Genomic DNA, 26,572 nt, shown 5'->3' with positions numbered 1-26,572 from the left:
AAACTTCTAAGCCCTTATCTCTTCAAAGAACGCTTTCTTGTTTCTCATTTCTTTTTCTTTTTATAACCACCAGTTATATCTATGCCAGTCTTCTTTTGTCTTTTTTGTTTTGTTTAACTTATGAAATGATCCCTCTAATATCTGGTACCCATCTGACACTATACATAGTTATTACAATGTTACTATATTCCCTATGCTATGCTTTACATCCCTATGACTGTTTCTTAAGTGCCAATTTGTACCACTTAACCCCTTCACCTTTTGCACCCAGCCCCCCAACTCTCCAAATCCTCCCTCCCATTTGATAACCATCAGTTTATTTTCTGTATCTATGAGTTTGTTTCTGTTCTGTTTGTTCATTTCTTATTATGTCTATAATGTCTCTTTCCCTGTCTTATATTTTTCATTCTTGTGTGACTTTGTGGTTCATCCTGGTTATTCTTTTAATGTATTTCCAGTTCACTAATTAGCTCTTCAACTGCAATTTATCTGCTATTAAATCTACTCATTGACTTCCTTATTTTTTTTTGTGGGGTTGGGTTTTTTAAATGAGTTTTCAGTGAGTTCTTCTTATTGCTTCTGACTCTCTACTGAAATTTTTCATCTTGCATTTTACTTTTTTGAACGTATTTGTCACAAAGTTTGTGTCTGAAGACTCCGTATTCTGGACCATCTATGTCTGTAATATGTATTTCTTTAGGTCTTAGGCCATGTTATTCTATTTGTATGCCTAATGGCTTTTACTTGAATTCCAGACATTGAATATGAAAAATTATGAAAATACTTTGAAGCCTAAGATAATGTATTCTTTATCCCAAGAGGATTTACATCTGCTTTGGATATAAGGCTGTGGCACTGCTAATTGAGTGATTTGAAGCACTTTGTGTCCTAAGCCAAGCCTGGTGATTTCATCAGCATCGATCTTCTCTGCTGGCCCTGCTGCTTGCTTGGCCCTTTTCCTTGAGTTTTGTCTCTCTCTTGCCTAATGAGGCTGTTTTAAAGCTATATACTAAACTTCTCAGCCTCCAGAAGAAAAGCTGCTCCAAAGCTTTTTGGGTTTCAGTCCTATCCTATATGTTGGTCCTATTATTTTCTAATTATTCTCAGCAGGTCAATTATTATGAATTGCCTAGCCTGCCATTATTAGAAGCAGAAGTTCCACCCTGGCTGGTGTGGCTCAGTGGATTGAGCACGGGCCTGCGAACCTCACCATCGCGGTTCGATTCCCAGTCAGGGCACATGCCTGGGTTGCAGGCCAGTTCCCGGCAGGGGATGCACCAGAGGCAACCATACATTGATATTTCTCTCTCTCTCCTTTCTTTCCTCTCTAAAAATAAATAAATAAAATCTTAAAAAGAAAAAAAAAAAGAAGAAGCAGAAGTTCCCTCAGATTCCTTTTATTTCCTGTTGAAATATAGCCACTTCCTAAAAGAGAATGTTGTGAGATGTAAAAAATTTAAATTCTTACACCAGAAAATGTTCTATTTGGTTGGATCTAGAATTATTTCAAATTTTTTTCCTTCAATACTTTACAGGTATTATTTCATCAATTTTTCTTTTATCTAGTGTTACTGGTGAAAAGTTTAACTTGAATCTGACTTTCATTTCTTCCAGAAAAATTTCATTTTCCCTCTTTCTATAGAAGTTTTTCATATTTTCAGTTTATCTTTAATATTCAGAAGTTTTACTATAATGTACGGTGTTGTGTGTGTGTGTGTGTGTGTGTGTGTGTGTGTATGTGTGTAATTCATCCTTCTTGGGGTCTTTTAATCTACCAACTTCTTTTTCCACAAGCCATCTTTGACTTAGTTCTCTCCCATGCTACAACTGTATTTTCCCTCTCTACATTCATTCCCATGTTTTACTGACTTGGAAGGACTCCTCACAATTTCTGTCTCATCAGTTCTTCTTATTTTCTAGTGGAGCTATATATCCATGTGTGTATTTGTGATATATCTTATTTCTAGGGATCTGGTGAGAGAAGAGGGTGTGATATCTGCTCAGTTTGCCTTCTTGAATCTCAATAGTTCTTTTTGTAACTTTATCCAATAAAATCATTTTTCTGTAGTCAGGTTGCCTTTGGTTCATATTCTGACTTGCCACCACTAAGGTATCTTTATGTCACCTAATCTCAGCACTGCAATCTTGGTTCACTATATAACATATTTTGCCATGTAAAATGTGAACTTTTTGCCCAAATTTTTGAGAGAAAAATAAGGATGTCCATTATACATGGATATAATCATTACATGCCTGGGATATAATAATGGGTATAATAATCCTGTGTATAATGCACACAAAAATGTGGATGCTTATATACATGGGAGCACACTATACACTGCAAAATATGGTATGTACATTAGTTACTTCATGCATTTTGAAATCATTACTTTAGGTCCTTGAATGTATTGGAACAACATTTTGTAATCTACTTTTAGAAAAACTAACATGCAAAATGTAAGGAAAGAGCAAACCCTTTAGGTGATTGGCAGCTAAAATTTTTAAAGTGAATTCAAAGAGCAAGCTTATATCAGAAAGGAATAGCAATAGCAACAGGAGAAAGCTTACGAAAAGTTGGATTGTGAAATAGGCTAGAAGTACAATTAGCTGAGTGGCAGGGCAAATGAGTTCTGATGGAAAGCAAAAGTGCTATGCTGTGCATTAAACATACATGGAAATGTTCCTGCTTTGACAGTCATATGTGTAGGTGCTCCTGTGGTAGGAAAGAGTTATGAAACTGGGCTCCAGTTCATAACCCTCACTCCAGCTGGGCTCTGGAGTTGAGGGTTTGGGAGATAAACTTCCATGAGGGTCTAAAGTTGTCCCTGTGCTTCCTGTGAGCACTCACTTAACAAGGTGCCTGAGCTCACCTCTCTTGCAGTTTTCCCATCCTGGAAACTGGCTCCCTTTGTCTTTTTCTACCCACCCCCCCCACACACACACACAAAATCAGCCTACTTTTACTAATCCAGAAATGTAAATAGATGTGTACAGAAATAAAGTTGAAGAGCTACCTTAATTGTAACAAAATCAGAATCTATACAATCTCACTGAAGTATTTAAATAACTTTTATCAAGTGGCCTCTCAGTACCAGTTTTATAATTGATGCCTAGGCCTTTGTTATTTCCAATGATTTATAAAATTTTGCATTGCATTTAATGTCTAATAAGCAACTTTGCAATTGAGTTAATGTTTCTAGAGGTAAAATTTTGTGGCACTCTAATCATAGTAAATATTATTTTGATCAAGTAAATTCTTTTAACACGTACTGTGTTTATCCCAATATTAAATATCACCTGTAAATCTTGGTTAACTTACTGCTTCCTTAAAGTTTTTATCAGCACTAGTAAGTAACCTTTTACAATATTAAATTTAGAATTTTGAACTTTTACATGAAGGCATGAGAGACTTCTGTTATCCCTTTAACTTTGTTCAATAGGCTTAAAATGAAAAACAGTTTTAATTAATCCTTTGTGGTCTTTTAGGGCTTCAAAACAGAAAGAAATTTTCAAACCATCTGATAGTTCTATTGAGCATTTAATTCTATTTAAACATATAAAAACATATTTAATCCCAATTCTGTAAGGTGTGAAATACATGGGAAGTTTTCATGCTGAGGAGAAAAAGTAAACAGAAAAATATGAACATTTTAAACTTTAAAAATATATTAGTAACAGCTAATTTCCTCAAGTTAAACATATATACAACATAAAACACCCAAATATTAAAACCATTCCACATGCCTTAGTAGAAACTTAAAATTTAAAACTTTTTACCTGGAAATCTAAACTAAGTAGGCTTTGCTTGGTGTCATTTAAGTCTCCAGCTGAAAATGAAACAAAACCAGAGCTTTCTTTAAAACAAAGAACAGAAGGGAATGTTGAAAAATGTTAACTGACTTCTTAGTAAACTCTAAAATAACTGCTTCCCTAGGGGATAAATGCCTTTCAGTTCTCTGTGCAGAAAATCAGCCAAGAGAGTAACCAGGAAAAATGGTTACTAGGGGAAAGTTTTTCTAAATCACAGGAAAAATTGAAAGCAGCAGTAAAGGGAGAAAACAGTTCACTTTAGTCTGTGGGCTGAGAAGGCAAAGTTGGAAGTACAAAATGAAATTTGATTAGGAAATCTATGGTTTTTATAGGCCATTTGCATAAATCCTCAACATTTATGCTAGCCTAAGGGATGCCACTTGAGTTTTATCAGGCTCCTGGGATGCCATTGTTGTCAAGGCAGAGGAACTACATCCCTGTAATGCCTTAAATTGGAGTAATGTTCCTTAACTCCCATCATCTCTGCCTCTGCCCGCCTGAATCTCATATGCAGTATTGTTAACAAAACATAAAGCTGGTAGTAATGTCATTGAAATTATGTAACTTTCCACCTTGAAGCAGTAACAGAAAAATATGTAAGGGAGCTGTATGGTTACTCTGGCAACTTGATTATGTATTTTAAGCCCATTTCTTCATCTGCAAGTGAGTCGGTCAGAGGCAGGTCAGGGTTCAAGGCTCACATTATTGCTTACATATGACTTTGGGTGAGCTACTACTATTTCTTTCTAAAGTTTTCTTTTTTTTTGTACATCAGGGATGATAATACCTGCCTTTCACATTTATGTGCAAATAAATGAATAACTATATATAAAGTGTCTGTCATAAACTAGGTAATGATATAATATCTATTTTTTATTTTGTAAGTATATTTTATTGATTGTGTTATTATAGTTGTCCCATTTCTTTTTCTCCCCTATAATCCTCTCCTCCCTACACCTCCCCTCCCACCAGTATTTTCCCACCTTAGTTCATGTCCATGGCTCATGCATATAAGTTCTTCAGCTTCTCTATTTCGCAAACTGTTCTTACCCTCCCCCTGTCTATTTTGTACCTACCATTTATTCTACTTATTCCCTGTACATTCCCCCCTATTCTCCCACCTCCCCTGATAACTCTGTATGTGATCTCCATTTCTGTGAATCTGTTCCTGTTCTAGTTGTTTGCTTAGTTTGTTTTTGTTTTTGTTTTTGTTTTAGGTACAGTTGTTGATAGTTGTGAGTTTGTTGTCATTTTACTGATCATATTTTTTATCTTCTTTTTCTTACATAAGTTCAATTTTTGATGATTCTTGGATCAGTAGTTTTGTTTGTGTTGGAGACCCCTGTGGGTCTCTCCATCACACTCTCCTGTGAGGTTGGGAATCTCTGTCACTGGGACAATCCCTGGAGACCTTCACAACCAGAGGTTTTGACACACTTTTTTCCCGCACTGGAACCATGGATTGTACAGTCTGTCTCACTCCCCAGCTGTTCTTCCCAGCTTATCTGCACACAAACATGGGACCGCCCACTCTGCCAGCTGCTGCCTTGCCTGCCTGGTACTCCAGCCACTGCCTTGCTATGAGTCCCCTCTTCCTCGGCTGCCCATCTGTGCCCCTCCTACCAGTCCGAATAAATGGTTTTTTTCTTTAACTCCTTGGTTGTCAGACTTTAATACAGTTCGATTTTCTGGCAGTTCTGGTTATTTTTTGTTTTTAAATTTTTTGTTGTCCTTCTTTTGGTTATATGAGGAGGCAAAGTGTATCTAACTATGCCTCTATCTTGGCCAGAAGTCCAAGATTCTTGTAAAATTTCCTTTTTTCACCAATACCCAAGCCTTTGAGGCCATCTCAACAGGGATGCTGGACATGGGTGCCTTCCCAGGTTAATCTGTCAGAACAGGGATATTCTCGGTAAGGGAAGGTCATTAATTCATGGTGAGAATTGTTTGTGTCCTCAGTGATCCAGGAGAAAGACAATGCAGAGGAGGCTCTGAGAAGCATCCATGTTTTCTTGCTGCTACTCTGGGTTCTTTTCTCAGGTGAGGATATTGCTCAGGAGTCAAGTCTGCATTCTGACGATATGCCTTCAAAGACATCAACACAGCCCCTTCATCAGCTTCCACCACACTCCTAAGCAGAAGGACCTGAAAATGCTGAAAAGGCTACTCTCTCCACTGTAGGAAATGCAAGTGTGGGGATTTCTATGCCTTTATTGACCCTCAGGCTTCACACGTGTAGCAACATGGTCTGACCTCCTCAGTTTTAAACTAGAAAGACTGGAACCAGGAAGGCCAGGGTACCCTTCCATACTCCATAGCCACTTCCCAAGTATTAGGCATTTGCCTCCAAATTGAACCCATGTTTTCATTCGCTTGTTCTTAGGTGGCTGCTGGAACAGGAAGGCCCAGTGTTCAAAAACCAAACTCACTACAGTACAACACAGTACAAGCGCAGGACATCTCCACCCACCTGTTCAGAGCTTATGGTCGGTATATTAACCCTGCACTCTCAGTCATAAGGAGGTGGCTCAGTATTACCAAATGTTTGGTAATAAGAATCCAACATTAAAAATAAGAATCGTCCTTACCTCTCCCTGCCAAAATACATACATACAATCAGAAAGGGTAAGAACCAAATGAATATACACCTGGGAGAATCCCTTCTTTATTTCATGGTTACAGTGCTTGAAAATCCTTTTGTACAGGCATACCTGTGCTGAGAAAGATGTGTTTCTATAATGTATTCTACAATCTTAGTTGGAGACCAAATTAACAATGAGGTGCCACTATACACCTACTAGAATTATAGAAATCCAAACACTGACAAAACCAAATGCTAGTGAGAATGTGAAATAATAGGAACTGTTACTCATTTCTGGTGGGAATGAAAAACAGTGCAGCCACTTTGGAAGAGAAATTGGCAATTTCCTAAAAAACTAAACATCCTCTTACCCTACAACACAGCAATCACATTCCTTGGTATTTACCAAAATTTATGTCCACACAAAATGGGTTGTATGGACATAAGTTTTATGTCTACAAAATGGGTTGAAAACTTATGTCCACACAAAAACCTGTACACAGGTTTAGACCTTTACAGATGTTTAAAGCAGCTTTATCTATAATCACCAAAACTTAGAAACAATCAAGGTGTCTTTCAGTAGGTACATGGATAAACTGTTGTACATCCAGAAAATGGAATATTATTCAGTGATAAAAAGAAATGGGCTATCAAGCCATGAAAAGACATGGAGGAACCTGAACTGCATATTCCTAAATGAAAGAAGCCAGTCTTAAAAGACTACATACTGTTCCAACTGTATGACATTCTGGAAAAGGCAAAATTTGGAGACATTCAGAGATTGTCTGAGATCAGAGATTCCCAGGGTTTGGGGAGAGGGAGGGGTGATAGGTAGAGCACAGAGGATTTTTAGGGCAGTGAAAATATTCTGTATGATATTTTAATGATAGATACATGTAACTATACAGTTGTCTAAACCCACACGATGCATAATACCCAGAGCGAACCTTAAAGTAACTGTGAACGTGGGTGATTGTGATGTGTCAGTGTCGGTTCAACAGTTGTAATAAATGCACTATTATGGTGGTGGGGGATATTGATAATGAGGAAGGTTGGAAGGGAAACTGGAGATAAAAGGGAAACCAAAGATGTATGAGAAACCCCCGTACCTTCCTCTCAATTTTGCTGTGAATATGAAACTGGTCTTATATAAAATAGCGTTTAGAAAATATGGCCTGATTTAAAATACATATATTGCGTGAGGAGGAAAAAAATGTTGCAGACATGCAGTGTTTAGGGCAAAGAGAAACTCTTATTTCTTTGAGGGCAGCTTAAAAACAGTCATACTGCATGCCAGCCTTTCACTTCTAGGAATCCATTATAGAAACATCTCTCTCTCAGCACAGGTATGCCTGTACAAAAGCATTTTGAAGCATTGTAACTATGGAAAAGCGAAGGAATTCACCCAGTTGTATATGCATATGAAACAAAGGGCTTCCATAAATCTATGGAGAGAGACTGAAGTAACTCTCTTATACACACATGCAAAGTTATCCACACTATACCAAGAGGAAAAAAGAAATTTCAAACTGTACATGTGCTATTACCTTGCCTTCTTTTAATATATACAGTTTAGCACCTTACTAGAAAAGGGTTGGAAGGATTAAGCAACAAGCTGTTAATAGTGGTTATCTTAGTGATAGAATTATGGGGGGAATTCACTATGTAAATCTATATTTTTATGTTTTGAGCTTTTTATGATCAGAAAACTAGTAACTTTTTAAAAAGATTTTATTTATTTATCATTAGAGGGGAAGGGAAGGAGAGAGAGAGAGAAATATCAATGTATGGTTGCCTCTGGTGTGTCCCCTGCCGGGAACTGGCCTGCAACCCAGGCATGTGCCCTGACTGGGAATGGAACCGCGATCGTCTGGTTCGCAGGCCCGCGCTCAATCCACTGAGCTACACCAGCCAGGGCCGAAAACTAGTAACTTTTTAAAGAGAAATTAAAAAATTAGAAAAAAAGTAAGTTAAAGTAGCAGCATAGAGGAGTAGCAGCAGTCACCATGCCCTGATTTTACAAGGTTGCAGAGGGTCACATTGTATAGTTTGAGATACCTGCTGTAAATTTTTGTGTTTGGATGGACTGTTAACATGACTTCTTCCTCAGAAACCATATTAACAAAAGTAGTACATGGAAAATGCTGGTATTAGAGAGTTCCCCTTCTTTATTTTATTTTATTTTTTTAATTATTATTATTATTTTTGTTACAGAGGTAGCTATGTCCTGAAACTCAGCTCTGGCATCTCTGCAGAGTTTATTTTGGTCACCAAACAGGATGTGAGCAGGTCGTCCGTACCCAGGCCACAAGGCAGCCAGTGCAGGTTTCAGCTCCAGAATGTGTTTAAGTGAAGTATCTTTACCTCAGTGGTATAGAGCACCCAGGAATTAGCTTTCTTTTAAGGGCGTAGTTGCTTTCCATATGACAACTTTGTAGATAATACCCAGATAAAGCCAGATATTAGAAATTTTAAGTAGCGCCCCTCTCAGAAATGGGAGTCCTACATATTCTGCCTGAATCGCCACCTCTTGTGATAGTCAAACTTCTTTTCAGCTAATTTGCACTGAAGTATGGCATTTGCTTTCTTTGCCCTCTTAAAGGAATGCTAACATTTAAGTGGAGTACTGATGTATAAAATATGCCATCCCTCTATCAGTGGACATTTGGGTTATATACCCTTTTTGAGTTAGGGTTCATGTTTCCCAATTGCTTCCAAAAAGATTTTAGTAATATATACTCTCACCAGAAAATGTGTAAAATGCCCATTTCCCTGCCATTTTATTTTGTAGATTATTTTTATATTTTGGAATAGGTAATACATGTTAAGTTGCATAAATTTTTAAAGTACACAGTTAAAATTTTCAGCTTTCTATTTCTAATATTGGCAAATTGGTTTATTATACCAACCTTCTCATCAAAGACAACTAAAAAAGTTAGATCACTATAAAAATATTTTTAAATCATTAGGGACAACTCACTGGGCCCTGACTTAAGAGACCCCATGAGCAGCTTTTTGCCTTGGGAGTGTTTACTAGAAATATTAAAGAGCAAAAATATCAATGAAAACCTTTACACAGCTGACAAGATCAACATGGCTAAAAGCTGGATTTAAAAAACTAATAAAAATTTTAGCAAGACTTATATGGGGAAGTAGGAAAAAGCACGGGTTAGAAAACTTGCTCACTACACATTCTGAAACATTTAAAAGAAAATAAGATGATATTATGAATAACTATGCCAGAAAATTTATATGATATAATTTCTCAAAAAATACAATTTAATAAAACTGTCAGAAGAAGAAAATAGAAAATCTGAATTATCTCTAACTATTAAGGAAACTGAATTCATAATTTCAATCCTTTCCACAAAGAATATCATAGGCCTGTATTATTTATTAGCAAATTCTGTCAAGAATCTGTTACTGTCACAGGTGGGCACAGATAACCAGGTTCTTAGTGATCGCAAACAGTGAATGGGACTGAACACACAGAGAGTTTACAGCAGAAAGAGAGAGAGAGCAGACTTACTAAGCATTAGTACACTCTACAGAACATGGGAGCAGGTCAGCTCTGAGCAGAAATTGAAACTCAGTGGCAGGAGGGATTCTATTCTTATAGGGAGGATATTTCCTGGCTAGTTTGGGGGGACTTTTATTGTGCATGTACAAGTAGTTACCATAGTTTGACATGTATAATGTTCACCCATGTTTTTGTGAGCATTATACAGGGGATTATTATACCCATTATTAAACCCATGCTATGTAATCATTATACCCATGTATAATGCACATCCTTAGTTTTCCCTCAAAAGTGTGGGCAAAAGAGTACACATTATATATGGCAAAGTAAGGTCTATTACTTTTAAGCTACTGCACATGCAGTCTCCCATGATTTTCCTTTTTTTAAAAAATATATTTTGATGATTATACCATTACAGTTGTTTTATTCCCCCCTTCATTCCCCTCCACCTGCACACTCCCTCCCCCACCATTCTCCCCCCCTTAGTTTATAACCATGTGTCTCAAGTTCTTTAGATTCTATATTTCCCCCACTATTCTCGCCCTCCCCCTATCTATTTTCTACCTACCCTCTATGCTATTTTCTGTGCCTTCTCCCCCCTTCTCCCCCTCCCACCCCCCTGTTTCTAACCCTCCATGTGTTCTTCATTTCTATGGTTCCACTCCTGATCTAGCTGTCCTCTTGGTTTGCTTTTGTTTTAGGTGTGGTTGTTGATAAATGTGAGTTTGCTGTCCTTTCACTGTTAACATTTTTCATCTTCTTTTTCTTATATAAGTCCCTTTAGCATTTCATATAATAAGGGCTTGGTGATGATGAACTCCTTGAACTTGACCTTATCTGAGAAGCACTTTATCTGTCCTTCCATTCTAAATGAAAGTTTTGCTGGATAGAGCAATCTTGGCTGTAGGTCTTTGGATTTCATGACTTGGAATACTTCTTTCCAGCCCCTTCTTGCCTGTAAGGTCTCTTTTGAGAAATCCACTGACAGTCTGATGGGTACTCCTTTATAGATGACTGTCCCCTTATCTCTCGCTGCTTCTAGGATTCTCTCCTTCATTTTGGTCTTGGCTAATGTAATGATGATGTGCCTTGGTGTGTTCCTTCTTGGGTCCAACTTCTCTGGGACTCTCTGAGCTTCCTGGATTTCCTGGAAGTCTATTTCCTTTGCCAGACTGGGGAAGTTCTCCTTTATTATTTGTTCAAATAAGTTTTCCACTCGTGGCTGTTTCTTTCTCCCTTCTGGTACCCCTATAATTCGGATGTTGGAATGTTTAAAGATGTCCTGGAGGTTCCTAAGCCTCTCCTCATTTTTTTGAATTCTCAGTTCTTCATTCCTTTCTGGTGGGATGTTTTGTTCTTCCTTCTGGTCCATTCCATTGATTTGAGTCCCAGTTTCCTTTCCATCACTATTGTTTTCCTGTGCATCTCCCTTCATTTCAATTAGTTTAGCCTTCAGATGTTCCTCTAATTTGTGACTATGTTCCTCTAATTTGTGACTATAATCTACCAGTTCTGTGAGCATCCTGATAAATAGTGTCTTGAATTGTGCTTCTGAGAGGCTGGCAATTTCTCGGTCGCTTAGAGTTATTGGCTCTGGGACTTTGAGTTCTTCTTGCGCCATCTTTCGGGTTGTTGGTGCCTGTTCCATAGCAGGATCAGAGCCCTAAAGTGTTCACTAGAGCAGGGCAACTAAGTAGCTGGGTTGTGACGTTGTATGTGGGGGTGGGGTCAAAGAGGGACAATGGCTTCCCGTCTGCCGTCTGCCGCCTGCCGCCGTGGCCCCCACCGGTGCTGCAGCCACCACCGTCACCAGGCCCATGCGTTTCGTTCCACTGCACTCGAATGTGCCACCGCCGTCAGCCCTCCACCACTGGGTTCGCCCCCTGGGGCCTGTGTGGTCTGTCTCACTGTATGCGAATGTGCGACCGCGGTCAGTCTGCCCCACACCCTGACTGGTTCCGGGCTGCCTGCGCGCCTAGGTCGGGGGATCTGTCCTGCCTGACCCAGCTCCGCTGCTGGCTCCACCTCTCTTACCGTCCCCGTTGAACAATTCATAGTTGTCGGACTTCCGTATAATTCCGTTTTCTGGTCTTTGGGTGTGTCCTAGTTCTCCAAACCTTTGTTGTATTCAGGCTTGGTTGTGGAAGAAGGCACAGTGTTTCCACCTATGCCTCCATCTTGGCGGAAGTCCTCCCATGATTTTCCTTGATTGCCCACCACAGGAGGAGGTCCCACAATGCTAATTTATTACAATGCTATTATAATGAGGCAGGGATCATGTAGCATTTTTTTGCACAGGTGCAGTCATGATTCACCATGATTCATTGCTTTTCTAGAAAGCAGGGACAATGGGTCTTATAATAGGGTCCCTATCCTGTAGTGTGTTTTGTTTTAGCACTGGGGCACCTCTGGAGTTTTCCCATTCCTGGGGAACTGCTCTTAGTACAGGGTTTCCTTTCTGTATCCATGTCTTTTGTCTTAGTACAGACACCTCCAGAGTTTTCTCACTTCTGACTATCTCCTGCCTTATTAAGGCCAGTGTGACTGTCCTATAAATTGTCAAGGACAATACAAGAAAGGACAATTATAGCTCAGTCTCACTGATGAATGTAGATTTTGAAAAAAACCAAATCAACTATACATACCTAGGATAATGCATCATAACTACCTTGGGTTTATTCAATAAATACCTGGTTGATTTAAGGATGAAATGATTATATGATTTCATGTAATCATTATAATTATTTCATATAATGATTTCATATAATCATTTCAAACATTATATGATTATCTTAATGTTTAAAGAAGAAGGAAAGAAGAAAGAAAGGGGAATACAGGAAGGAGGGAGAGAGAGCAGGCAGGCTTTTACCACACTAGAATAAGAAGAGAACTCTGAAGTCTGACAGTATCNTCCCTGCAGGCCAGCTCCCAGCAGGGAACGCACGAAAGGCAACCATACATTGATGTTTCTCTCCCTCTCTCCTTCCCCTCTAAAGATAAATAAATAAATAAAAAACCTTTAAAAAAAAAATAAAGAAGAAGGAAAGAAGAAAGAAAGGGGAATACAGGAAGGAGGGAGAGAGAGCAGGCAGGCTTTTACCACACTAGAATAAGAAGAGAACTCTGAAGTCTGACAGTATCTACAGAAAACAACATTCTTCCACTCCTACCTATAGACCCTAGAGAAGTGGAAACATAGCCACATGAAAACTTGTACATAGATTTTGGACTTTATAGCTACACTATTCATAGCAGCTCAAATGCTCATTAGCTGGTAAATGGATAAATAAAATGTGGAATAGTATTCAACAATAAAGTGTTGAAACATGTCACAACATGATGAACCTCAAAAGCATTATGCTCAGTGCATGAAGCCAGTCACAAGGAGCACATACTGTATGATTCCATTTATGAAATGTCCAGAACAGGCAAATCTACAGAGGAGTAAAGCAGATGGGTGGTTGTTGGGTGAGGCCGGTGGGAGTTGCAGCAGGGTGGGGTGTTACTGCTAATGGATATGGGGTTTCCTTATGGGTGATCAAAATGTTCCCCAAATAGCTAGTGGTGATAGCTCTCAAGTATGAATATATTAAAGACCCCTGAATTGTATACTTTAAAAGGGTGAACTTTATGGTATTTAAATTCTATTTCAGTAAAGCTGTTACTAAAAAATACTCAATGGTGAAATATTGAAATAGTTCCCTTTCTGGGAACAAGATAAGCAGACCCACAATAGCTTCTAGCCAGTGCAGTGAAGCAAGAAAAAGAAAAAAAAGTGTAAGAACAAAATTGTAAATTTTTCTTAGTTTTACATTTATGGTTGTATAGATAGGAAATCTGAAATAGCTTTCAGATAAATTATTAAAACCATCTAAAGAGTTTTTTGATATACAACATACAAAAATCAATTGTATTTTTCTACAGTTAGAGAATGAAATCAAGGAAAAGATGTATTTTAAGTATCAAGGATATTTTAAAATATATCAAATGCATAGGTATAATCTAACCAAAGATGAGCAAGATAACTTAAGAGAAAATGTTGAGCGAAATTAGACTATACAGGGGAAGGGAATGCTCAGGATTGCAAAGATAGCATTTCTGCTTAAATTGATCCAATTTGATAGCAATTTCAATCATAATTCTAACACTTTAGCCTTGATTGGTGTGGCTCAGTGGGTTTGGCATCATCTCAAAAACTGAAAGGTCACAGGTTCAATTCCAGGTCAGGGCACTTGTCTGGGTTGTAGGCTGGGTCACCGCTTAGGGGTGTGCAAGAGGTGGCTAATCAATGTTTGTGTACCTCTTCTTCTCCTTCTGTTGTCTCCTCTCTAAAAATAAATAAATAAAATCTTTTTTTAAATCCTAACAGTTTGTACATTGCTTGTTTTTTGCTAGAATTTGACAAATTCTAAATATATATGGAAACACAAAGGCCAGAGAATAGCCAACCCATTGCTAGAAAAAGAAAAAAAACAAGCCTAAAGGAATTTCTGTCTTAAATATTAACTCCTATTATAAGTAACCATAGTAATTAACACAGTTTGGTGATGACATAAAGGTGAACAATAAAGCAGTGGAAAGAAAGCACCAAGGACTTGTTCACATTTGGCTGCTTGATTTAGGCTCTGCAAGATACGCCAGGTGTGGGGTGCAACTTCTCTCACACCCTGAGCAGAGTTTGATCAGGGGAAGGCTTAGTAAAATGGCCCATGTGGACTGTCAGAAGTGGGTTCTATGTCGGGTTTTTTGTCCATGGGTTATCCAGTCCACAGCCCTCCCTTGAAGTTCCACATGTCTGGAACAGACCCTGAATCTCCACACTGAGCCTATCAGGCAGTGGACACATCCATTGGCTCCTCTGCATTACACCTGGCTGTAGGGACAAACTCTAATGAACAAATAGGGTGGCTTGAAGATGTCAGGGTGCTGAAGTGTTGATAAGAGGAACCAATCTAGTGAAGTAGAATAGTTCCTTGTTTTTTGAGAATTAAGTGTGATAGATGACATTTGACATAGCATATGTTCCTGAGGCCTTGTCATTTCTTCATTTCAGCTTTGTTTGATTTCTTGTCCTATTGCAGGAACATTCAGTCTGGGAGGATGGAAAGGAAGAAAGGGTTGAGGCAAGAGTACATTTGAAGGTTCACATATAATAGTCCACATGTGCCCAAGTTATTAATCAAGTTAGCAAACAGTTAAGTAAATATCCTGGAGTTCCATGATCTCACCTTGACAAGTATCCTTTATAATAACCTGAAAATCTGGGATCAAACACAATGGCTCAGAAGGAGCAGTTACTCCCTTCTGTAACAGTAGTAACCCATACTGTGTGCTGTCCCAAGCTATGAGCTGCTTGTGTTGGCACCTAGCCCACAATTCCGAGTTTCTTCTCAACCCCATACAAGCAAACCCTTTGGGCCTAGGGTTTGCTCACCTAACACTGTGTTGTTTCCTCAGGGCCACAGAGCCAGCCCTAGAAACTAAGCCACTTGGGCAGGGACCTCTGGGGTGTTATGTACTCAGAATATGACCTTGAGGGGGATGCACTTGCTGTGAGAGTTAGTGGGCACCTTGTTTAGTGGGGAGTGGAATGACCAGAAGAAGGCAGCATGGAGCATAGTTCAGAGACTCCCTCTTGTCCAGGTCTAAGTGTGGGAGTGGGAATGGAAGCCAGGAATTGTCATGAGTGGTAAGCATAGTGTTCTGGGGTAGAGAACTCTATAGAATATGGTAAGGACTTGGATGTGATAGTCTCATTGTGCTGCAGCTCAACTCCCCAAAATGATGTCCTTGAGACACACATGAAGGTAAATGTGATGTCCTATATTTTTAAATAAACTTAGCTCTTCAGATAAGGGAAACACTATCATAATTATAACAAAAATCAAGGAAACTTCTGAAATAATCTTTTGGAGGGATATAAAATGTACAGCAAATAAACATGTGAGAAGCAAGTAGGTTCTCTGTTGACTAAAGAGAACATCTTCATAAACTTGTTCATGGGTCAGGAGGAGACCCTTAAGTTTACCAGTCTGGTCTTGGATATGAATTCACACCTTCCAGGTGTCCAACCTTTTTGACTCATGACATACTTGAATGACTTGATTGTGTTGAGAGAGTGACATTGGACACCAGGTGTTAAATGGTGGCAGGCTGCAATTTAGAGGGATCATGGTGGAGCCTGTCCACAACATCCTTTTAAAAAAAAGAATGTATTTATATATATTTTTTAAAGAGGGGAAGGGAGGGAGAAAGAAAAGGAAGCATCAATCAGTTGCCTCCCGTACACACCCTGATGGGGACCAAACTCACAACTCAGGCATGGGCCCTGACCAGAAATCCATCCTTTGACTTCTGACTTTGTGGGATGATGACCAGCCAACCAAGCCACATCATTCAGGGCTTGTCCACAGGGCTTGTCCNTCCAGGTGTCCAACCTTTTTGACTCATGACATACTTGAATGACTTGATTGTGTTGAGAGAGTGACATTGAACACCAGGTGTTAAATGGTGGCAGGCTGCAATTTAGAGGGATCATGGTGGAGCCTGTCCACAACATCCTTTTAAAAAAAAGAATGTATTTATATATTTTTTAAAAGAGGGGAAGGGAGGGAGAAAGAAAAGGAAGCATCAATCAGTTGCCTCCCGTACACACCCTGATGGGGACCAAACTCACAACTCAGGCATGGGCCCTGACCAGAAATCCATCCTTTGACTTCTGACTTTGTGGGATGATGACCAGCCAACCAAGCCACATCATTCAGGGCTTGTCCACAGGGCTTGTCCTTGAACTAGGAGCATGGCAGTTTGCATAATCTTAATTTGTCCCTCTTTGCCTGCTAATATACTCAATCTTCTGTCAGCCAAAAAGAATCTTCCTGTGTCCTGTTTGGCTGTACTCAAACCACCATCTATTTCTTCATCCCATTTGCTACTTAATTTCTTTTTTTTTAAGATCTTATTTATTTTTAAACAGAGGGGAAGGAAGAAAGAAAGAGAGAGAGAAACATCAATGTGTGGTTGCCTCTCATGTGCTCCCTAGTGGGGACCTGGCCAGCAACCCAGGCATGTGCCCTGCCTGGGAATTGAACCTGTGACCCTTTGGTTCACAGGCCAGTGCTCAATACACGTAGCAACAGCAGCCAGGGCTCGCTACTTAATTTCTTGAAAAAAGTAATCTCTAGGAAATGCTTCCACACATTCACCTCCCATTATTATTATTCTACAGTTTTGCTGCAGTATTTTTGTCTGTATTAAAGCACCATCTCAAACATCCCAATGGTGTCTGACAACATCTAATCAGCCTTCTTTTTTTGTCATTTTCTTATTGATCGCCATATCTTTGCAACTCAATCTGCTCTCCCTTCTTTCTCTTCAGCTTTTATTTCTCATCCCCCTTGTTGACATTGTAAGTATTGATGTTCCCATTCTTTTTCTTTCTCATGATCTTGTTCATTCATTAAGCAAACGCAAACAAACACTAATCACATTACTTTAACATATGTCAATGAGCTACAGATCTATTTTAAGCTCTCAATTGTATCTGAACTCTGTACTCAATTTGCCAGTTTCCATTTGGTCAGTTTGGCTTGGATCTCTCCCAAGCACTGCTTCAGCACATCCTGAAGAACAAGGTATACTGTCTACCCTCAAACTTGCTTTTTCTTCTTTATTCCGCATTGTAGGTAATTCTTGGAAATGCAGAAATGCAAAATTTACCTAAATATTGATTTTACTGGCTGGTTTTAAAATTTAGTTCCATCTCTGCTTTTTTAAAAAAGATTCTATTTATTTATCTTTAGAGGGGAAAGGAAGGAGAGAAGGAGAGAAACATCAATGAATGGTTGCCTCTCGTGAATCCCCCACCGGGAACTGGCCTGCAACCCAGGCATGTGCCCTAACTGGGAATCGAACCGCGACCATGTGGTTTCCAGGCCCGTGCTCAATCCACTGAGCCACACCAGCCAGGGCTCCATCCCTGCTTTTTTATAGCTGATTATTTATACTTAGGCTTGAGTGCAGATATGAATTTATATTATGTCCATACAGCCAAGATATTGTTATGCTTATCCAAACCAACCTGTTTTAACAAGAGTTCTAGAGCACTTACATTAGGGAAGAAGTTTTGTGCAAAGAAAACCATATTTAGTATTTCTTTTTCATTCTTAAAAACTATAGTGTCAAGAACTTCCGGCCAAGAGGGATGCATGGACAGACACACTGTGCCTCCTCACACAACCAAAATAAAGACAACAAGAATTTAGAAGCAAAATAACAACCAGTACCGACAAAAAAAAATTGAGCTGTAAGGAAGTCTGACAACCAAGGAGTTAAAGTAGACAAATCATCCAGTCCTGTAGGAGGGGCAAGTTAGGCGGCTGGGCGGAGAGGAGTTGCAGCAAAAAATGTGGAGGCTGGTGGACCCGGCGAGGTGGTGGATTGTGGAGGGCCTTGGTGCACAAGGTGGCTTGTGGAACTGGGTGGTCCCACATTTGCACACAGATAAACTAGGGGAAACTGGGGAGTGACACAGACTGCACAACCCAGGGCCCCAGCACGGAAAATAAAGCCTCAAAACACCAATTGAAAACACCTGTAGGGGTTAAGTTGCCAGGAGAGACTCCCAGCTTCACAGGACAGTTCATTGGAGAAACCCAAAGGGTCCTAGAACATACAAAAACCCATCCACACGGGAATCAGCACCAGAAGGGCCCAATTTGCTTGGGGGAAGCAGCAGAGGGAACCAAAATCTGAGAGAGAGCAGAGCAAGCACCATTGTTCCCTCTCGGGCCCTTGCCCCACATACAGCATCATAGCACAGCCACTGGGTTGCCCAGTCTGGGCAAACACCTAAGGCTCCGCCCCTCATACATAAAAGGCATGAACAGACCAAAGCATATGGCTCAAACAGAAGAACAGATCAAAGCCCCACAGCAAATATAACTAAGTGATCAAGAGATAGCCAACCTATCAGATGCACAGTTCAAAGCACTAGTGAGCAGGATGATCACAAAATTGATTGAATTTGGTCGCAAATTAGATGAAGAAATGAAGGCTACACTAAGTGAAATGAAGGAAAATGTACAGGAAATCAATAGTGGTGGGAAGAAAACTAGGACTCAGATCAATGGAGTGGACCAGAAGGAAGAAAGAAATAACCAAACAGAAAAGAATGAAGAAACAAGAATTCAAAAAATGAGAAGAGGCTCAGGAACCTCCAGGACATCTTTAAACGTTACGACATCCAAATTATAGGGGTACCAGAAGAGGAAGAGCAACAAGTGGAAAAGTTATTTCAACAAATAATGAAGGAGAACTTCCCTAATGTGGCAAAAGAAATAGACTTTCAGGAAGTTCAGGAAGCTCAGAGAGTCCCAAAGAAGTTGGACCCAAGAAGGAACACACAAAAACACATCATAATTACATTAGCCAAGATTAAAATGAAGGAGAGAATCTTAGAAGCATCAAGGGATAAGGGGACAGTCTCCTACAAAGGAGTTCCCATCAGACTGTCAGCTGATTTCTCAAAAGAAGCCTTACAGGCAAGAAGGGGCTGGAAAGAAGTATTCCAAGTCATGAAATCCAAAGACCTACAGCCAAGATTGCTTTATCCAGTAAAACTTTCATTTAGAATGGAAGGACAGATAAAGTGCTTCTCAGATAAGGTCAAGTTCAAGGAGTTCATCATCACCAAGCCCTTATTATATGAAATGTTAAAGGGACTTATCTAAGAAGATAAAAAACATGTATAATAAAATGACAGCAAACTCACAGATATTAATAACCACACCTAAAACAAAAACAGAAACAAACTAAGCAAATGACTAGACCAGGAACAGAACCTCAGAAATGGAGGTTACAAGGAGGGTTAGCAATGGGGGAATGAGAGGAGGAGAAGGGGGAGAAGGTACAGAGAATGAGTAGTATAAATGGTAGGTAGAAAATAGACAGGGGGAGGGCAAGAACAGTATGGGAAATGTAGAAGCTAAAGAACTTGTGGCACATGGACATGAACTAAAGCAGGGGAATGTGGATGGGAGAGGGTGTGCAGGATGGAGGGGAATGAAGTGGGGAAATGGGATAACTGCAATAGCATAATCAATAAAATACACTTTTTTAAAATATAGCAAAATAGAAAATTTAGAAATTGCTACACAATGGAGAGTTCCAGCCAAGATACAGAAGCAGATAGATAGGCTTTGCTTCCTTACACAACCAAAAGAAGGAAACAGCTATTTTAGAAACAAAAGACAACCAGAATGCCAGAAAATCTAATTGTATGAAGTCTGACAACCAAGGAGTTAAAGAAGAAATCTTTATCTAGGCTGGTAGGAGGGGCAGAGATGGGCAGCCAGGCAGAGAGGACACATGGAGTGGTGACTGGCAGAGTAGCTGGGCTAGGCAGCAGCTGCAGTGGCTGTTAGACTGGATGGCCCCACATTCATGTGCAGAAAAACCAGAGGGAACAATGGGGGAGTAAGATAGACCATGCAACCTAGGGATCCAGCACAGTCAAGATAAGGCCTTTCGGAGTTGTGGTGGGGGGAGAAATTTCCAGTCTCTTGAGAGCAGAGCAAGACCTAAGCAACTAGCATTGTTGTTCTCTTTCTGAACTCTTCCATACATACGGTGCCACAATGGAGCCAAGAAGGTTGCCCCACCCTAGCAAATACCTACAGCTCTGCCCCTCACAATGAAACAGGTCCACCAAGACAAAGAAATATAGCCCAAATGAAAGAATGGTTCAAAAGTCCAGAAAAGGAACTAAGTGCCAAGGAAATAGACAACCTATCAGATTCAGAGTTCAAAACACTGGTAATGAGGAACCTCACAGAAATGATAGAGTATGGCTGCAAAATAAAGGAAGAAGTAAAGGGTATACAAAGTGAAATAAAGCAAAATATACAGGTAACTAAGAGTGAAGAGAAGGAAACAGATTCAGATTAACAATTTGGAACAAAAGGGAGAAATCAATATTCAATGACAACAGAATGAAGAAACAAGAATTCAAAAAAAATGAGGAGACGCTTAAGAACCTCTAGGACAACTTTAAACATTAAAACATCTGAATCATAGGGATGCCAGAAGGAGAACAGGAAGAGCAAGAAGTTGAAAACTTATTTGGAAAGATAGTGAAAGAGAACTTCTCCAATCTGGCAAAGGAAATAGACATGCAAGTCCAGGAAGCACAGAAAGTCCCAAAGAGATTGGATCCAAGGAGAAACACACCAAGACACATCATAATTACATTCCCCAAGATGAAAGATAAGGAGAGAATCTAGAAAGCAGAAAGAGAAAAGGAAACAGTTACCTACAAAGGAGTTCCCATAAGAATATCAGCTGATTTCTCAGAAGAAAACTTGCAGGCAAGAAGGGGCTGGGAAGAAGTATTCAAAGTCATGAAAGGTGAGGACCTACATCCAAGATTGCTCTATGCAGCAAAGTTATTATTATTTAGAACAGAAGGGCAGATAAAATACTTCCCAGATAAGATCAGGTTAAGGACGTCCATCATCACCAAGCCCTTTTAAATGTTAAAGGGACTTATCTAAGAAAAAGAAGATGATAAAAATAGGAACAGTAGAATGACAGTAAACTCACAGCTATCAATAACTTAATCTAAGAAAGAAACAAAAACTAAACAAAGAACTAGAACAGGAACAGAATCACAGAAATGGAAAGCTCATGGAAGGCTGTCAGTGGGGAAGAAGGAGAGGGAGAATGGGGGGAAAGGTACAGGAAATAAGGAGCATGGTAGGTACAAAATAGACTGGGGGAGGTTAAGAATAGTATACGAAGTAGAGAAGCCAAAGAACTTATATGTACAATCCATGGACATGAATTAAGGGGGCAAGGAATGCTGGAGGTAATGAAGGTTCCATGCAGAGGGGGATAAAGGGGAGAAAAAAAGATTGAGACAACTGTAATAGTGTAATCAATAAAATACATTTTAAAAAAGAAATTGCTAGAAAATGTAAAGAAGACTATGGTCATAATCATATCATTGTTGAGATTAATATCATGCATAAATTATAGTATTTTAAAATATTGACTTGGCAAAAAGTTCATTTGTTTTTTCCATAATATGACTCCAGTAGCACTTAGTTGTCTTTAGCTTCATTCAAAATAATTTTTAGATTGTATTGTGACAGCTGTTGTAACAGTGTGCATTAAAAAAATAAAATAAAAAATAAAAACCTTGCCCAGGCTGGTGTGGCTTAGTGGACTGGGTGCCAGCTTGTAGATCAAAAGGTCACCTGTTAGAGTCTCTGTCAGAGCACATGCCTGGGTTGCATGCCAGCTCCCTTTTGGGGGTGAGGGGGAGGCAAATGATTGATGTTTCTCTTCCTCTTTTTCCCTCCCTCTCCTCTCTCTGAGAATAAATAAATAAAATATTTCTTTAAAAAGACTTATCCACTTGAGGTCCACATGGTGGCATAGGTAAACATAGCTCACCTCCTTGAACATCCACATCAGAATTTCAACTAAATTACAGAACACTCAGAACTATCAGAAATTGAGTTGAATTTGAATTGAAATTCAACAACAAAGAAATTAAGTAAACGATATCCATCCAGACTGGTAGGAGTGGCAGAGACATGTAACATGATGATCCCATATCCACATGTAGTAGATAAAAATTTGGGAGGGACATCCTGGGTATGAGGAGTCCCAGCCCAATACAAGTCACCCCTAGCCTAGGGTTCCAGTGCCAGAAAGATAAATCCCTGTAACTTCTACCTGCACAAACCAATGGGAATTGAGTTGGTGGAAGAAACAGACAAGAAAATTTAAAGGAGAACTACATCACCAAACCATTATTATATGAAATGTTACAAAATTATGAAAAATAAAATGGTAACAAATACATATCTATCAACAGTTGAATATAAAAACCAAACCAAGGAAATAAGAACAGAGGTAGAATTGTGGATACAAAGAGAGTTTTGATGGTTGCCAGATGGGAGGGGGTTTTAGGGTAATGATTAAGAGGTGAAGGGATTAAGAAGTGCAAACTGGTACTTACATAATAATAATGGAGATGTAAAATACAGCATAGGGAACAGAGTGGCCTAAGGACATATATGAGGGGAGACCCAAAAAACCCAGACTTCATTTATAAATAATTCTGTATTCTTACATGTTTAAACTTCAGTCACCTTCAACATACTCTGCATTTGATGCAATACACCTATTGAGACTTTTTTTCCATTGCTCGCAACACTTTTTAAACTCATTGATTTTGTTGCCTTTTAGTGCTGCTGCCGTTTTTGTTTCACTTCTTCCACATCAGCAAAATGTTTCCCTTTGAGGACTTTTTTCTTCTGTGGAAATGAAAGAAGTTGCTCAGGGCAAGATCAGGTTAATAAGGAATGTAGGTCATGGGAGTCACAGCATTTCTGGTAAAAAAAAAACTGAACAGCCCTGGCTAATATGGCTCAGTGGATGGAGCACCAGCCTGTAAACCAAAGGGTCACCAGTTCAATTCCCATTCATGGCACATGCCTGGGTTGCAGGCCAGGTCCCCCGTGGGGGCAGGTGAGAGGAAACCATACATTGATGTTTTTCTCCCTCTCTTCCTCCCTCTCTAAAAATGAATAAATAAAATCTTTATAAAAAAAACTGCTGAACACTAAATGTGTTCTGGGCCTATGTGCTCTTAACTCATCCATCGTGAAATAGGCAAATACATTGGAGAACTCTTCAAAACAAATTCAATGAAGCTGAATACAGCCTCTCAAAACACGGCAGCTGGTACACTGATACAGATGGGCTCCTGGAACACTTACCTAGAGGGGGAAGCCTGTACTACAAGGGGCCCACCCTCCAGAAGATAATTCTGGGTATTTTGGGGTTCCCCCTCATATTAATGACCCATAGACATGGACAACAATGTGTGAATAACCTGAATTAGTGAGGTAGCTGGGGGAATGGTGGAGGATGAAAAACTAGTACAACTGTAATAGTGTAAACTATGAAATGTAATTTTTAATGAATTTTTAGAAGTTCTGGAAGGAAGGTTATTCAATGGGGTGGGGGTGATGTAGTCCAAAAATGGTTATGAACAAGTTTGGAGAAATTTCACAGAGGGCCTAAAATGCCACATTTTAGAAATTTAGCGTTTATTCTAGGCTCTACAAAATCACTAAGTTTTTGAGAATAGTGAAAATGAAAACATTCATGCTTTAGGAAGATAATTTTGGAGATGTGTGAATGATATTTAAAGAATCAAGAAATTAGTGATGATATCTAATAAAGAGTTTGACCCCATTTTTAAGATGTGATTCCTGGCAGCTCTTGAACCTCTTTCTTCCCCTTTGTTCACATTTGGGCAAGCTGATAAGAAAGCTTGCATACTCCCTACTTGGCTCCATTGAGTTTAAACTATACAAGCCCTAGCCAGAGCTGGTCGCCCACCCCTGCTCTCTAGCAGCTTGGAAGTGCCCTTCACTTTCCAGACTCTTCATGTAAATAATAAATCTCTTTCCATTGACTTGTAATGGATAGCACCATCGGTCCTGGCATTCGTGCCCAAGCTTGGATGGGGTTGTTCATTGTGCTCTGTAGGGTGGCTTTAACATTGTACATGTGGGGATAGAGAAAGGGTGCACACATGTTGGTTGGTGACCTACACCTTTTCCCTCCTCATAGCATCCCCTTTGAGAATCTTCTCTTCCCTCATGGGCTGACATACCCTTGATTAATACACATGGTGGAATCCTACCTAGCCATTAAAAAGCAATTTGGTACCATCAAAGGAAAAGCTCTTCAATACACATTGTTGAGCAGAGAAAATCAAGAAAAAACAGTGGTGCAGTGTGATTTTATTCATTATTTTTATAGCAGAGTGTTTTTAGTTGAGGTGTAATTTTCATACAATTGTTTTGACAAACGCATACTGTCATGTGGCCACCACCATAATCAAGATACAGAACTCCCGGCATCCCAACAAATCCCCTCATGCCCCTTTGTAGACAACTCTTCTCCCTCCTTGAGCCCCTGGCAACCACTCATGTCTGACCTGTAATTTTGCCATTTCCAGGCTCAGAAAATATGTGGGTTTTTCAGTCTAGTGTCTTTTATTTAACATGATTTGAGTCAGCCATGGTGTTATGTGTGTATATCAGTATTTAGGCCCATGGTATGGATGGACCTCACCAGCTAAAGAACATTTGGGTTGTTTCCAGATATGAATGATTAATAATAAAGCTGCTATAAATATATTACTACTTATATGTGAATATAACTTTTTATTCTACTTGGGTAAATATTTAGCAGTGGAACTTCTGGGTCACATGGTGAGTATATGTATAACTTGATTAGAAACTGGTTTTCGAAAGCAATTGCACCGTATACATTCCCACCAGCAGCCTATGTGGATTCCACAATCCATCTTGTTTTCTGTGCACCCACCAAGTCGTAATTCTAGAAAAGACCTGTAAGACATTCCCCCCGAGGAGAGAGGAGTAGAGACCAGAATTGGGGTTATGTCAAGGGGAATTTAACTTTATCTTTAACCATGTGGTTTTTATACCGACAATGCATTTATTAATTAGTTGATTAAATGAAAATGTAATATTTCTTACCAAAAAGTAAAATGAGGAGGCTTAGAGAAATATGGTAAGCTGAAATGACCATATCTACCCTCCTCTACCATTTTAAACACAAATGCTGGATTAAGTATAACATGTTTAAGTTCATAACTGGGCTCAAGAGAAAGAAGTAGAAATGTTTGGGAACCACCCTGCCTGGTTTCAGAAACTAACCTCCCATGGCTAAGGCTGAGTGAGAGACCTTGAGACCCTAAGCCACTGAGGAGACAAAGCTTATCTCCCTGGCAGGAGCACCACCTCTGCCCACTTTACTTCACCCTGCCTGGCCCCCAGTGCATGACCAGTTAGCCAATGACAGGTAAGATTTGTCTCACCTCATTCATAATGCTGTGGACATCAGCTGAAGTAAAATGAACAGAGGCAGTGCTCCTGCCAGGGAGATAAGCTTTTTCTCCTTAGTGGCTTAGCCATGGCTGGGTTACAGCTTCTGAAACCAGACAGGGTATTTCCCAACAGAAATGTCCTGAGAGTGATAAATAGTAAACAAAATCAAAGCCAGGGCAGGCACTGGTGCTGGGCAGCCCATAGCTCTCAAGGCAGATCTGGGCCTGGGCTGGGGTTGGTGTGCTCCTGCCAGCAGATGGGAGCATAGTCTGGACTGCATCCTATGGGACTGCAGGGGTCCTCCTTCCATATCTTGATCTTCAAAGTCTTGTGTTGGTTGAAAGGGGAGGAGAATAACTGCCAACCAGCCCTGGAAACTACAGGGAGCTTTGCTGGTAGAGACACCTACCTCTCCAGATCCCTGGCATAGACACAGGAATCATTTTACTTATCCTGCCTCCACTCCATCTAGGTAGAAGCCCAAGTTCAGAAAGGAATGTAAAGTGCAGACATAAGGACTCCCTCAGGTTCTCAGAAAAGCCATTGGGAACCTGCCCTGGAGAGAAATTCTCATACCAACACTCACAGAACACTCAGAGAAGAAAAGTACCCCAGCAGAAGCAAGTGCACTTTAAAATATATGCATTAATTGAAAAACAAATTTCTGTTAAGAATTGTAGAACAATCTGGACAAAAACTACTAAGTAAAAAGTTAAAATTTCT

The 26,572-nt window shown here is 39.6% G+C and overlaps 2 protein-coding genes across 4 annotated transcripts in view; one reads left to right on the top strand and one right to left on the bottom strand.

The window, feature by feature from the left end:
* CENPP (centromere protein P) overlaps positions 1 to 26,572 on the top strand; it is a 286,410-nt gene that overhangs the window by 228,226 nt on the left and 31,612 nt on the right. The window lies entirely within an intron of this gene.
* Positions 1 to 26,572, bottom strand: part of ECM2 (extracellular matrix protein 2) — a 70,252-nt gene that overhangs the window by 43,249 nt on the left and 431 nt on the right. The window contains exon 2 of one of the 2 annotated variants that reach the window (XM_037037150.1): positions 3,778 to 3,827. The exons of the other annotated variant lie outside the window; for it this stretch is intronic. The gene's annotated coding sequence lies outside the window, so the exon portion shown is untranslated. The remainder of the gene's footprint in view (positions 1 to 3,777; positions 3,828 to 26,572) is intronic. 2 annotated transcript variants of the gene reach the window in all.

This window comes from Sturnira hondurensis, unplaced genomic scaffold (assembly GCF_014824575.4).
Source record: "Sturnira hondurensis isolate 20B ecotype Veracruz unplaced genomic scaffold, ASM1482457v3 Scaffold0022910, whole genome shotgun sequence".
In the NCBI taxonomy this organism is placed as follows: Eukaryota; Metazoa; Chordata; class Mammalia; order Chiroptera; family Phyllostomidae; genus Sturnira; species Sturnira hondurensis.
This window is presented reverse-complemented; position numbering and strand designations above follow the sequence as displayed.